This window comes from Hemiscyllium ocellatum, chromosome 10 (genome assembly GCF_020745735.1).
Source record: "Hemiscyllium ocellatum isolate sHemOce1 chromosome 10, sHemOce1.pat.X.cur, whole genome shotgun sequence".
In the NCBI taxonomy this organism is placed as follows: Eukaryota; Metazoa; Chordata; class Chondrichthyes; order Orectolobiformes; family Hemiscylliidae; genus Hemiscyllium; species Hemiscyllium ocellatum.
In genome coordinates this window covers 65,326,910-65,341,734 of record NC_083410.1, presented here as the reverse complement: position 1 = coordinate 65,341,734, position 14,825 = coordinate 65,326,910, and positions in this window count along the sequence as shown.

The window sequence follows — 14,825 nt, the reverse complement described above, 5'->3', positions numbered from 1 at the left end:
ATTTTGAAAAAGTATATTGTTTTATTCCATTAGAAATTCTTAATATATTCATTGATATTGCAAACACCAATGAAAAGTCACGCAAAGTAAGCTTTTTAATCAAACCAAAGCAGTATTTTTATAACTTTATTATTCCTCTATTTATTCCATACTCATTTCAATTTTTTGCACATTTTTCCCTCAACCTACCCCTAATTAACTAACTCTCAATAGATTTACCTGCTGAATCTCACAAATTGAAACAAATCGTTAAATGATGTGAAAAATGTTGATTTATAGTGGACCTTCTAAGATTAACTGTAATGTTTACATATTGTCTTTATGTTAAAAAGTAGTTGTATTTTTTGGAAAAATAAGGCCATCCCACACCAGATGCTCAGATAAACAACTTGTGAATTTGTTTTATTTATTTTTTGCTTTTAAAATAGTAGAAATTTACTAATACTGTGCAAGAATGCAAAGCTTTGCTTTGTTCACCAGAAAAAAAATCACTACTTTGCACTGGAACAGTGTTTAAGGGAAAAATAACAGAACAGACTGCATTGTTTCTCCAGATGACTGCTTAATAGGACAAAATAATGCTGTTCAGGCTTATATATACCAAACAATTGGTACATTTCAATGTATTGTGTATTTTGAAATTCTGTGACATTTCCTTTTTGTAAAAATCTGAACAAATTTATTTCATTTGTATTTTATTTTGATTTATTTTGTTCCGCTTTCCTTAAAATGTGTTCACAATGTCCAAATAGCTTTTAGTTAAACGAATCTTTTACACCATGATGATAATACGTGAAGTTTCCATGAAAACCACTGATTTGAACTACAGGTATTTGAATAAATAGATCAACAGCACAATACAAAAGTTAATTCACTTAAATATTAAATACACAGATATCGAACAGTGATGTATAGTATCAGCCTACGAGAAAATACTGAATTGTGCTTTTAATGCTCAGTCAATATTCTCTGACTTTATGCCACATTTTCCTAATGTCCTTTTGATATAGAAAATGGCTTCTTCAGCAAACTACCTCAAGTGTAAGTGTACATAATCTCTGCTTTGTGTAGGACCAAAAAATTGCAAAATGCACTTGAAATTGTGCAGATTCAGTTGCTACTGAAATTAATTTGTAAGCATAATTACAATTTTGAAATATTCCATGAACTAGCACAATCTAACAACTTAATACCATGTTGTTATATTTTATTGAAGTGTGTGATATGTTGACATATTCAAGCAAATAACCTAGTTTAACTTTGTCAATACTGATAAACTTGAATTTATCAGCAAAATTAAATATTTTCAATAATTTATAACTTTACCATTTTGTGTTAAATATTGCTGCGAGTGAGATTTATGACACCCAATCGCCATGGTTTGCAGTGTGTTTTCTCACACATTCTCCCAGTTATCATTCAAGCTTACAATGCCATTCTCGTCAAATGATGAAGCAAGAGGGGTGGGAAGTAATCACTACTACTGGGACCTTCCAGTGTTCATGCAACTGGTACTATACTTAAAGCCCAGCTGCACACCGTTTCAAATGCTGCAAACCAGGAACTACCCTTTACTGCAGAGTTCTGTGTCAGTGTAACAGAGGACATTGGCCAGAAAGGCAAGTATGTTCCATGCTTTACCAACAGGGACTTGGATATGCTGGTAGATGGGATGATGAAAGATTTTTCCTGAGGACTAGATAACCAAAAGAGGTTGTGGCACCAAACCCAGTCAACCTGGACTAGGATAGTGAGCCAAGTCAGTGCTTTTTCCATGGTAAAATAAAACGCAAAGCAATGCAGAAAGAAGATCGATTTTTTTTTTACGTTGTGCAAATCTTCTCTCTCCTACCTCATACTAACAGAGCCCCAATAGCCTTGAATGCACATGCCTCTCATTAACACTCATGAACTACTACTCTCACTATTAACTAACAGGCTAAATATTTTACCTCCTTGTTTGCAACCATTATTTGTTTAAACATAAAATTGACTAATATCAGAACCGACCAATATTCATATTTAATTATCTTTCTCATAGCCATTGTTTTCCAGCAAAACCCATCCACTACATTAACTCACTTCCTCTCAAGAATTTGTTATGTCAAAAGGATTTAAGCAATTTATTTTCAGAACTAAAGTTGACGTTATTAGCTGATTTATTCCTTGGTCCAAAACTATTAATTGAAAATGAGTTAGCGTGTTTTGCTTAAAGAACATTAGATTTTGTTGGAAACTAGTCTACCAACTATCAAGAGTCCTAAACTATCTGCAGATACTAACAAGTTTTCTTTTTCAATAGATAAATCATGACACCTATTGGTTTGCCTTTGCTTATTTGCTAATTTTTGAAAAAGTGAATTACATTAGACAAACATGGCACTATAATGGTTACTGATTCAAAATTATTGTCCTATATATTATCAACCACAAATCCCATCTCCTGCCTTCCGTACCATGCTTTCTTGGGCAAATTGATCTTTGAAAGGGGTGACACAGGCTTGATGGATTTTTAAAAAATCAGAAAAGAATACAGGAGAATATCATGTATTCGATAACTCGAAAGATTGGAGGCAGCCATGCGTATTTGCTTCCCTCACATAGCCCTTTATAGATTGGGCTATGATAGGGTCAGAGTACCTTGTCCTTCTGTAAAAGAGAAAATGGAATCCTCCACTCAACAATAAGTTTGGTGTAATGGAGATTAGAAGAATATATTCATGCCATGACAGTTTAATCACTTACAGGAGTGCTGTTACTGCAAACTTGTTTCCTAAAATGCATGAAATACTTGCCTTATAAAATATAGCTGGCTACTTAACTGCTACTTTGGTGCATGTACATTCAACAAAACTCAGTTAAAATTCATTACAATATATTGTTATGGACTAGACCAGACCACTCAAAACATTCTTAAGCAGGCAGCCCAGACCGTAACTTTGCAATTTGTTTCAGTAAGTGTACAGTGAAAATTACCTAGAGTAAGTTATCCAGGTTGACTACCAGGTTTTAAAACAGACAAAAATTTATTCACAAAATTACACAGTGAAACACAAAGAACAGAATAAAAAATCCCCGCAGAACTTAATCTAAGGCATTTGATAATGTTCCCCATGGTAAGCTCGTTCAGAAGGTCAGGAGGAATGGGATACAGGGGAACTTAGCTGTCTGGATACAGAATTGAGTAAAAAATGAGGTCTGCAGATGCTGGAGATCACAGCTGCAAATGTGTTGCTGGTCAAAGCACAGCAGGCCAGGCAGCATCTCAGGAATAGAGAATTCGACGTTTCGAGCATAAGCCCTTCATCAGGATACAGAATTGGCTGATCGACAGAAGACAGCGAGTGGTGGTGGAAGGAAAATATTCTGCCTGGAAGTCTGTGGTGAGTGGTGTTCCACAGGGCTCTGTCCTTGGGCCTCTACTGTTTGTAATTTTTATTGATGACTTGGATGAGGAGATTGAAGGATGGGTCAGCAAGTTTGCAGACGACACAAAGATTGGAGGTGTCATTGACAATATAGAGGACTGTTGTAGGCAGCAGCGTGACATTGAAAGGATGTAGAGATGAGCTGAGAGGTGGCAGATGGAGTTCAACCTGGATAAATGCAAAGTGATGCATTTTGGAAGGTCGAACTTGAAAGTTGAGTACAGGATTAAAGACAGGATTCTTGGCAATGTGGAGGAACAGCGGGATCTTGGTTGCAGGTACATAGATCCCTTAAAATTGCCACCCAGGTGGACAGAGTTGTTAAGAAAGCATATGGTGTTTTGGCTTTCATTAACGGGGGATTGAGTTTAAGAGCCGTGAGATCTTGTTGCAGCTCTATAAAACTTTGGTTAGACTGCACTTGGAATACTGTGTCCAGTTCTGGTCACCCTATTATAGGAAAGATGTGGATGCTTTGGAGAGGGTTCAGAGGAGGTTTACCAGGATGCTGCCTGGAATGGAGGGCTTATCTTATGAAGAAAGGTTGACTGAGCTTGGACATTTTTCATTGGAAAAAAGAAGGAAAAGGGGGGACCTAATTGAGGTGTACAAGATAATGAGTGGCATAGATAGAGTTGATAGCCAGAAACTTTTTCCCAGGGTAGAAATTGTTAACACGAGGGATCGTAGTTTTAAGCTGTTTGGCAGAAAGTATAGGGGGGATGTCAGAGGCGGGTCTTTACGCAGAGTTGTGAGCATGGAATGCGTTGCCAGCAGCAGTTGTGGAAGCGAGGTCATTGGGGATATTTAAGAGACTGCTGGACATGCATATGGTCACAGAAATTTGAGAGTTTGTACATTAGGTTTACCTCACATGAGGATCAATGGTTGGCACAACAGGCTGAAGGGCCTGTTCTGTGCTGTACTGTTCTATGTTCAATGTTCTATCCAAACTCGACTTAATTATGCTGTTCCAAATATACACAAGAGTCCTAATAAGCAAACCTCCTTAAAAAACAGTAAAAATGGAACAAATGCTCACAGGTTAAAGTTAGAAGGGCAGAAGGAGAGAGAAAGTTTCACAACCTGTTTCCACGCAGCCTACTGCTGAATTCCTAACTAGTTCTGGACTGAACTGTCCAGCTCGAAAGCTGACCACTTCCCTTTCATTATGCAGGTCGCTTCTAAAACATGACCACTTTGGCCTGAAGTCTCATCTGTTCTGAACAAAAGGCCTCTCAAAATCCTTTTTCATCTCTGTACCAAACTAGCCACCTCGGAGCTGGGAATGTTTTATGATCCCTCTGAGAAAAAGCTATGGACACAGTATCCTTGAGAAAAGGAACAGCTTTTAGAAAAAAAGGGACCAGCTTTGTGACAGTATCAAACGTGATTAGAATATGTGATTTATAGTATTTCTACAGGACTGTTGTCTGTAGGAAAAAAACCCTTAAAGACTGTGCTCCTTCTTATAAAGTCAGTGGCACATAGAGGGTTGTTATTCAGACTGGAGGCCTGTGACCAGTGGTGTGCCGCAAGGATATTACTGGGCTCACTGTTGTTTGTCATTTATATCAACGATAAGGATGAGAATACAGGAGGTATGGTAAGTTTGCAGAATGACACCAATTACACCTCTTAAAAGACATTTGACAGATATACATGAACAGTAAAAATTTAAAGGGATATGGGCCAAACACAGACAAATGGGACCAGTTAAGTTTGAGATACCTAGTGGCATGGAATGTTGGACAGAAGGGTCTGTTTCTGTGCAGTATAAATCATGAAAACAGTGTGAGCTACAAACGAGTATAATTTTACAATTTGCTTTATCATACCTATACAAAAGAGCAGAAAACTGATTAAGAATCCAAGGATGTGAAGCATCGTTTAGCATTGGCTTTGTGTGTGTGGGACCAATGCCACCACTAGATGAAGCACCACACATGCATACACAAAAATCACAGCATCAAGAACTGGTTTGGTTCACAAGACACCACCATAATTCACACCAGCATCCACATTAAGGCAAGTACAGCATTGCAGGAGTTGATTGCATATGCACTGCTGGCTGTAGACTCCCATCTTGAATGTTGAAAAGTATGGCACTGGAAAAGCACAGTACGTCAGGCAGCATCTGAGGAGCAGAAGATGCTCGAGCATCAGGAATGTGGAGTGGGGATGGGGGAGGCTGGGTTGAAGGGGACTGAGAGATAAATAGGAGGGTGGGGATCAGGGGAAGGTATCTGGAAAGGCGATAGGTAGATGTAGGTGAGTGTGATAGTGATAGGTCGGAAGGGAAGGTGGAGCAGATACGTGGGAAGGACAGTTCAAGAGGGTGGTGCTGAGTTGGAGGGTTGAATCTGGGATTAGGTGAGGGGATTAGGAAACTAGTGAAGTCGATGTTGATACTATGTAATTGAAGAGTCCCAAGGCGGAAGATGAGGCATTCTTCCTTCAGTCATTGGGTGGCTTGAATTTGGCGGTGGAGGAGGCCCAGGACTGGCATATCCTTGCGTGTACCAAGCAACCCCGGCACCTTGAGGCCGACCACTTCAATTTCCCCTCTCACTCTGCCAAGGACATGCAAGTCCTGAGCCTCCTCCACTGCCAAATCCAAGCCACCCAATGACTGGAGGAAGAACGCCTCAGCTTCCACCTTGGGACCCTTCAACCATATAGCATCAACATTGACTTCACTAGCTTCCTAATCCCCTCTCTCCCCTCCTCATCCCAAATCTAACCCTCCAACTTAGTACCACCTTCTTGAACTGTCTTATCTGTCCATCTTCCTTCCCACCCATTTGCTCCACCCTCCCCCTGACTTATCACTATCACCCCCACCTGCATCTACCTATCACCTTACCAGCTACCTTACCCTCACCCCCACCGCCACCTAGCTTCCTGATGAAGGACTGATGCCCAAAACATTGACCCTCCTGCTCTTCGGACACTGCCTGACCGGCTGTGCTTTTCCAGCACCACACTTTTCAATCTGATCTCCAGCATCTGCTCACTTTCTCCCATCATGAATGTGTTGGGAACAGATATTCTGTGTACTGATCAGAAATGACCCATCTCACAGCTTAACAATTTGATTAATAATCAGTTTCAATATCAATGAGTACCATCTAATACTCTGTCAAAACCATTTGGCCAAAATACAGATTTCCAAAACGACTTGTTCTATGACTTTTAAAACTGAATTCCAGTCAGATAACTAAGGTGACTAAATAATTAATGGATGTTCAGAAATGTTTGCAGTGCAGTAAGTTTATTGAATTCAAAAAAGAATTTATAGCTGATTGCTTGAGCAAGTCATATATAAGAAACTGAGCAGATTTTATTATTTGACAAAGTTTGAGGTAGCACTATATTCATTTCTTCAATTCCAAAAGTTCAAAAGGAGCCTATTGTACTGTGAAATGTGGTTAGCACTTAGTAGCTCTTCTGTACTTGTAGACATTGTAGGCATGTAAAAAAAAAATGGAATGGGATTTAAGATCCTGCTCTTTTTGGAATTATTTAATTCTGTATTGGAAAAAATATTTTTTTGTTTTCACCTGTTAAAAATATGATGTAAAGAAACTAATTGCAAACTATAATCGGAATGTTTCCTCCTCATTTTACACAAGGTCTCACTAATAATGGAAATTAAATATTGGTTACCATGATTCACATATTAAAAACTTTTGTCTAGAATATGAAAGCTTATTGTGCTAGTTCTGCCTGTTACATATCAGAAACTGTCCAATGTAGCTCTTTGTTCTTTCTAAAGAAGTCAAGGTGCTAATTAGGAATAAAAAGACATTCTGACAATAACAGAAAATATCCGAGCATTAGGGAATGAAATTAGTCTGGAACGGTAATATGGAATACATGACAATTAAACTCTGCTGATCTATTTTGCATGAATAAGTGGAAGGGTAAAATGTGTAGAACTTAAAACTGGCTGCTAATTCACAAATACTGCCCAAGACCAATTTAATCTCAATAAGGTCTGCAATTTTTACATTTCCTTTGCTTCAAGGAAAAGAAGCTTCTGCTTCCGGAATGAATTGCAATTGACCTTTAAATGAACTCAACCAGAATTATTCACCACCCTTACTGTATGAATAACCTGCTGTCACAGAAATTTATTTCTACATTGACATGTAGACAAATAAACATACAGGCTTTAATCTATGGCAGGCTAGGATCATTCCTTGTGAAGGATCTAGATAAGCAGTAAACTTGCAAGTTGAAACAAGGGACTTTCAATTTCTGGGCCTTTTTTTAAATGTTAAGGCTTCAATCCCCAACTAATCCCAGAATAAATTGATGCAGAACCAAAGGGTGGAGTGAAAATCTTAAATGACAGAGGGACCCAGGACAAAAATCCTCAGCACTCGCTAAAGTGGTGAGGTGCCTCCGATAAAAACACCACCAGGGAAGGTTGAGTGCTGGAAGAACAATAGCATCATTTCCAGGGTTTCTTCAGGTTATTTGTTTTGTCTTTTGTGCTGGAAGTGAACACAGTGCACGAGGTAGAGCTGAGACTGCAAGAGTGTGATACAAGGAGAGCATTTGTAGATTGGCAGAATGGAAATATCTTCAGAACTGAATATATTGGGACAAGTAAGATGTAAGCGAGAACATACAACTGAAAGAAAAAATATTCGAAAACATAGACTCTTCTGACGTAGGCACAAATATAGCTGAAAATGTGTTGCTGGTTAAAGCACAGCAGGTTAGGCAGCATCCAAGGAACAGGAAATTCGACGTTTCGGGCCAGAGCCCTTCATCAGGAAAGAGTATAGCAAAGAGTGACAAATCAAATTGGAAGAGCTACAAAGAAAAATGAAAAGATATTTCAAAGAATATCAAAACAACACCAACATGTTTTTACAGTTACTGCAGAAGAAATTGATTTATAAACCCAATGGGGGCCACTTGAAACCAGTTGAAGATGATTGATAATGTGATATAAGGAAATGGCAAATGCATCGAGCAAAGATTTTTGTCGATCTTTTCGTAGAGGACCAAATTACGTACCAGAAATAAAGGGTAGCAAAGACATTTATAACAGTGAAGAGCTTCAGGTAATGTTAGTACAGAAAAAGTCTTTGCAGAGCGTAAGGAATAAAAACTGTCACGCTCCCAGGATCTGATGGCTTGTATCCTAGGTTTCAAAAGAAGTAATTGTAGATAGTGGTTGCACTGGTTATAATTTTCCAAAATTATTTCCAATGATTCCAGAATGAGCCCAGTACATTAGTAGTACATAACTCTGCTGATGGAGAAAGTAACAGAAAACAACAGGCCTGTTGAACTGACCTCAATCATCAGGAAAATACTAAAATCTATCAGTAATGAAGTTTCAGCAATGCCCTTAGAACATCAGCACAATCAACCAACATCGAGATGCTTTTACAACTTGTGATTGACGAATTTATTAAGAGTTCTTTTCGAGTGTTACTGACAGGATAGACAAAGGGGAACCAGAAGGCATTCAACAAGGTATCACACACAAGTTAATATACAATGCCTATGGGGTTAATAGTATTAACTAGTTAAGAGACGTGAATTAGAGTCGGGAGGAAAAGGGCACTTTCAAGTCCGCAAGCTAACCAGTCAGCAGTGCTGTGTTGCGTGGGTCAGTGCTGAGATCTCAGCTATTTACAGTCTATATTGATGAATTACAAAGAGACTAAGAAATGTATCTAAACTTACCAGCAATATAAAGTGAGTTGGAAAAGTAATCAGCGAGTTTAACACAAAAGGCTGCAAAAGGATGTAGATTAGAATGGTGCTGGAAAAGCGCAGCAGTTCAGTCATCTTCAAGGAGCAGTTAAAATCGACGTTTCGAGAAAAAGCCTTTCATCAGGAATACAGGCAGAGTGCCTGAAGGGTGGAGATATAAATGAGAGGACTGTGGGGGTGGGGAAAAAGTAGCAGAGAGTACAATAGGTGAGTGGGGGAGGGGATGAAGGTGATAGGTGGGGGGGAGGAGAGTGGAGTGGATAAGTGGAAAAGAAGATAGGCAGGTAGGACAAGTCATGGGGACAGTGCTGAGCTGGGGTGAGGTGGGGGAAGGGGAAATGAGGAAACTGTTGAAGTCCACATTGATGCCCTGAGGTTGAAGTGCTCCGAGGCGGAAGATGAAGCGTTCTTCCTCCAGGTGTCTGGTGGTGAGGGAACGGCGGTGAAGGAGGCCCAGGACCTCCATGTCCTTGGCAGATTGGGAGGGGGAGTTGAAATATTGGGCCACAGGGCGGTGTGGTTGATTGGTGCGGGTGTCCCGGAGATGTTCCCTAAAGCACTCTGCTAGGAGGCATTCAGTCTCCCCAATGTAGAGGAGACCGTATCAGGAGCAACGGATACAATAAATGATATTGGACACCTGGAGGAAGAACGCCTCATCTTCCACCTCGGAACACTTCAACCCCCGGGCATCAATGTGGACTTGAACAGTTTCCTCATTTCCCCTTCCCCCACCTCACCCCAGTTCCAAACTTCCAGCTCTGCACTCCCCCCCCCCCCCCCCCCGACCTATCACTTTCATCCCCTCCCCCATTCACCTATTGTACTCTATGCTATTTTCTCCCCACCTCCATCCTCCTCTCATTTATCTCTCCACCCTTCAGGCACTCTGCCTGTATTCCTGATGAAGGGCTTTTGCCCGAAACATCGATTTTACTGCTCCTCGGATGCTGCCTGAACTGCTGTGCTTTTCCAGCACCATTCTAATCTAGATTCTGGTTTCCAGCATCTGCAGTCATTGTTTTTACCCTGCAAAAGGACATAGACAAGATAGTCCAAATTTGTAGTATAATGTGAAGAAATGTGAGGTCATGTAGAACATAGAACATAACACATAGAATATTACAGCTCAGTACAGGCCCTTCAGCCCTCAATGTTGTGCCGTCCTGTGAAACCAATCTGAAGCTCATCTAACTACACTATTCTATTCTCGTCCGTATGCCTACCTAATGACCATTTAATGTCCTTAAAGTTGGCAAGTCTATTACTGTTACAGGCAGTGCGTACTGTGCCCCTACTACTCTCTGAGTAATGAAACTACCTCTAACATCTGTCCTATATCTATCATCCCTCATTTAAAGCTATGTCCCCTCATGCTAGCTATCACCATGCAAGAAAAAAACGCTTTCACTGTCCACCCTATCTAACCCTCTGGTTATCTTATATGTCTCAATTAAGTCACCTCTCAACCTTCTCTCCACTGAAAACAGCCTCAAGTCTCTCAGTCTTTTCTCCTAACACCTTCCCTCCATACCAGGCCACGTCTTGGTAAATCTCCTCTGAACCCTTTCCAAAGCTTCCACATCCTTCCTATAATGCAAGGACCAGAACTGTACGCAATACTCCGAGTGTGGCTGCAGCAGAGTTTTGTACAGCTGCAGCATGACCTCATGGTTCTGAAACTCAATCCTTCTATCAATGAAAGCTAATACACTGTGTGCCTTCTTAACAACCCTATCAACCTGGGTGGAACATTTCAGGGATCTATATACATGGAGACCGAGATCTCTCTGCTCATCTACACTACCAAGAATCTTACCATTAGCCCACTACTCTGCATTCCTGGTACTCCTTCCATAGTGAATCACCTCATACTTTTCTGCATTTAACTCCATTTGCCACCTCTCAGCCCAGCTCTGGAGCTTATCTATGTCTCTCTGTAACCTACGCCATCCTTTGTCACTATCCAGAACTCTACTGGCCTTAGTGTCATCGGCAAATTTACTAACCCATCCTTCTACATCGTCATCCAGGTCATTTATAGAAATGACAAACAACAGTGGCCCCAAAACAGATCCTTGTGGTACACCAATAGTGACTGAACTCTAGGGTAAATAATTCCCATCAACCACCACTCTCTGTCTTCTTTCAGCTCGCCAACTTCTGATCCAAACCATTAAATCACCCTCAATCCCATCCCTCCGTATTTTGTACAATAACCTACTGTGGGGAACTTTATCAAATGCCTTACTGAAATCCATACACACCACCTCATCCACCTCTTTGGTCAAGTTCTCAAAGAACTCAATAAGGTTTGTGAGGCACAACCTACCCTTCACAAAGCCATGTTGACTTATCCCTAATCAACTTATTCCTTTCCTGATGATTACAAATCCTATCTCTTATAACCCTTTCCAACACTTTACCTACAACCGAAATAAGGCTCGCTGGTCTATAATAACCAAGAGTTGTCTCTACCCCCCCCCCCCCCCCTTTCTTGAACAAGGGAACAACATTTGCTATCCTCCAGTCTTCCAGTACTACTCCTATAAATTTTACAAGGTATTGGTGAGATCAAATCTGGAGTACAGTGTACAGTATTGGTTTCCTTACTTATAGGAGGATATAAATGGATTGGAAGCAGTTCAGAGAATGTTTACTAGATTAACTTGTGGAATATGCAAATTGTCTTATGAGAAAAATTGGACATGTTAGGCTTGTATCTGCTGAAGATTAGACGAGTATGAGACAACTTGATTGAAACTTATAAGGTCTTGGGGGGTCTTGACAGGGTGGATGGATAAAGGATATTTCCTCTCATGGGAGAAACTACAACTAGGACTCGCTTTATAAGTATGGGATTGCTTGTTTAAAACAAAATTGAGAACATTTTTCTCACAGAGTAGTGAGTTGTTGGAACTCTATTCCTCAAAAGGCATTGGAATTCAGACTTTGAATATTTTTAAGACACAGGTGGATAGATTCTTGACAAGCAAAGGGGCAAAGATTGTCAGGTGTCAACCCAAGTGTGGAATAACAATCTAGTGTACTGTCATGAAAATGTACTTTGAACATGGAAAACTTCCCTATCATTTGATATTAGACTCCAAGTAGAGATTAGTTGTTTCAACTAAATTTGAAGAACATGTCTTAGAGAAGCTCCCTCAAAGCCACGTGGACATAACTATATATAGAGCAAGGGCTCAGCCATTGGTGTGGTGACCCAGAATTTCAAAGGATATTGAAGAAATGATTTCTGATTTTCAAATACATGAAATACATCAACCAGGACCAAATCATGGATAGACTAAATTTCTAACTGGCTGTTGGAAAGTTTGGGAATGAATCCAGTTACAGAATCATAGCATCCCTATAATGTGAAGCAGGCCTAGTGAGTCTTCAATGGCAAGTCATAATGTTATCAATTACTTTTCAAAATGGATTGAAGTTAAAAATTTACTATGACTACAAGAACAATCATCAAAATATTGAAAAAAATGTTTACAACATGTGAAGTTCCAGATCAAGTTGTTTCTGACCACAATTTTGCAAATTATTACTTTGCTGAAAGCAGTGAATTTGAACATACCACTTAATCACTAAGATATCCTCAGTCTAAGTGTAAAGCTGAATGAGGAGTTTGAGCTATCTAGTCACTTTTAGAAAATAATAGAAAATAATTTCAAACATCATTATTGAATTTCAGATCCTGTCCACTGCAGTGTGGACTAGCATCTTCCAAATTATTGATGGAAAGAAAACTCAAAATTCAATTGCCTGTTCCAATTAAGAATTTTCGAGATTACTACACAAAGATTATTGGAGAGTTCAGGTCAAAGGTAAGTTTTACGGAAAGCAACCACCCCAAGAATTTTAACAAAAGATAGCATGCTAAGAATTTACCAGAGTTATGGAAAGGTCAAAACAGGAAGGTATGGTCATCTAGAGTGCCACAAATCATCAAGGATATGAATGGACAAAGGTTCTAGAGTGAAACACACGAGGCACCCATTAGGATATTATATAGGTGATGAGTCAGACTTTGAACCTGCAGTCCAAGGAAAAGGAAACCTCAGACCTTAAGGGATATTATGGGGTCCTAGATGGCTGCAATTTAGAAAGAACGCATTGCAGAGCTGCGCCATATCACAAGCAGGACAAAGTCCTAACCCACTACCCAGATCATGTGATATCCTGGGACTCTGGAAAGGTTGGGGAGTCACAGGAAATTGTTAAAGAACAACTTAGCTCAGTTTTCGCCGTCCAGGGATGCCGAAGAAGGGAGCAGGTATGTTTGAAGCCAGGCCCGAAGTCCAGCCTGCAGGATTCTTCGGCTCGATTTCCTACCAGGTCCTGGTAATGGGAGCTCACAAAATCTCACGGGATGTTGGTTAAGCAACTAGAGGAGAAGCTGGCCCTGATCTCTATCATGCTGCAGAAGCATGAACAGCAGCTGGGAGACCTGGAGAAAAGGATGGATGAGGTAGAATGCAGGGTCGCAATGGTAGAAGCTGATACCGATTCCTCCAAGAATAGGATCCAGGCCCTGGAGATGCAGGTCCATAATTTGCTTGACCAGGTTAATGACCTCAAGAAAAGGGGCAGGAAAGAAAAAATTTGGATGTCAGTCTGCTGGAGGGTAAAGAAGGTAAAATGAAACCAGTGGAATTTATTGAGCACTTGTGCCGAAATTCCTTAACTTGGAGGCTGGAATGGGAAGCTTGAAGATTGAGATGGCTCACTGGGTCACGGCGCAGAGGTCAGGATTGGACTAAAGTCCTTGCCCTATTTTGGTGCAGTTTCGTTACTACAGAGATAAGGAGAGAATCATGGAAGCTTCCAGGATCCTGTGGAAGGATCCAAAGGGTCTTGTTTATAGGGGCTCTAAGATCATGTTCTTCCAGGACCTCTCAGTGGTGGTGATCTGGAAAAGAAAATCCTATGATGGCATCAAGAAAAGACTGAGGGAGCTCGGAATCCAGTTCTGTCTGAGGTATCCGACGGGGCTTTGGATCACCTTAGACGGATCTGTAAATCTCTTTGACATGTCAGAGAAGGCAAGAGACTTTGTGGACAAATTAACATAATCTGGACAATTCAGTATATGCAAATAGTAGTGCTGTTTAGGTATGTCTCTACTTTTCCTTAAAAAAAAGGAAGCCCAGTCGGGGCCTTCTTTCCCAATGTTTTATTGGTAATAATCTGGTCTAAACTATACTCAGGGGTGGCTGGGAGGTTTACTTTCAATTTCTAAGTTAAGTTATACCCAAGGATGGGTTAGATACTTTTTTATTCAAATTGCTTTGTTCACATTGTTATTCCATGGTGTATTTCTTTGCTGCTTGTGTTTGTGGCAGGGCTTTAGCTAGGAGGAGAGAAAATGGTCGGGATGGCTGGATGCCTATTTACGGGCAGTTTATGCCTGGTTCAGGTATTTAAATGCCCCAGCTGCTGTATTGGCAGCGGGATGGAAGCTGGGGTTTGGGATGTATAGATGTCCCATTTCGGCCGGAGGTGAGTTCTCCTATTCAGCGCCATTGGTGCTTTATATGTTGGTTTGTTTTTTGGTTTTTGTTGTACATAGTCTTTGACAGCTTTGTAGGTTTGTTAACTGTAGTGGTTTTAGTTTATGGAGCTTTTATGTTTAATGGATCT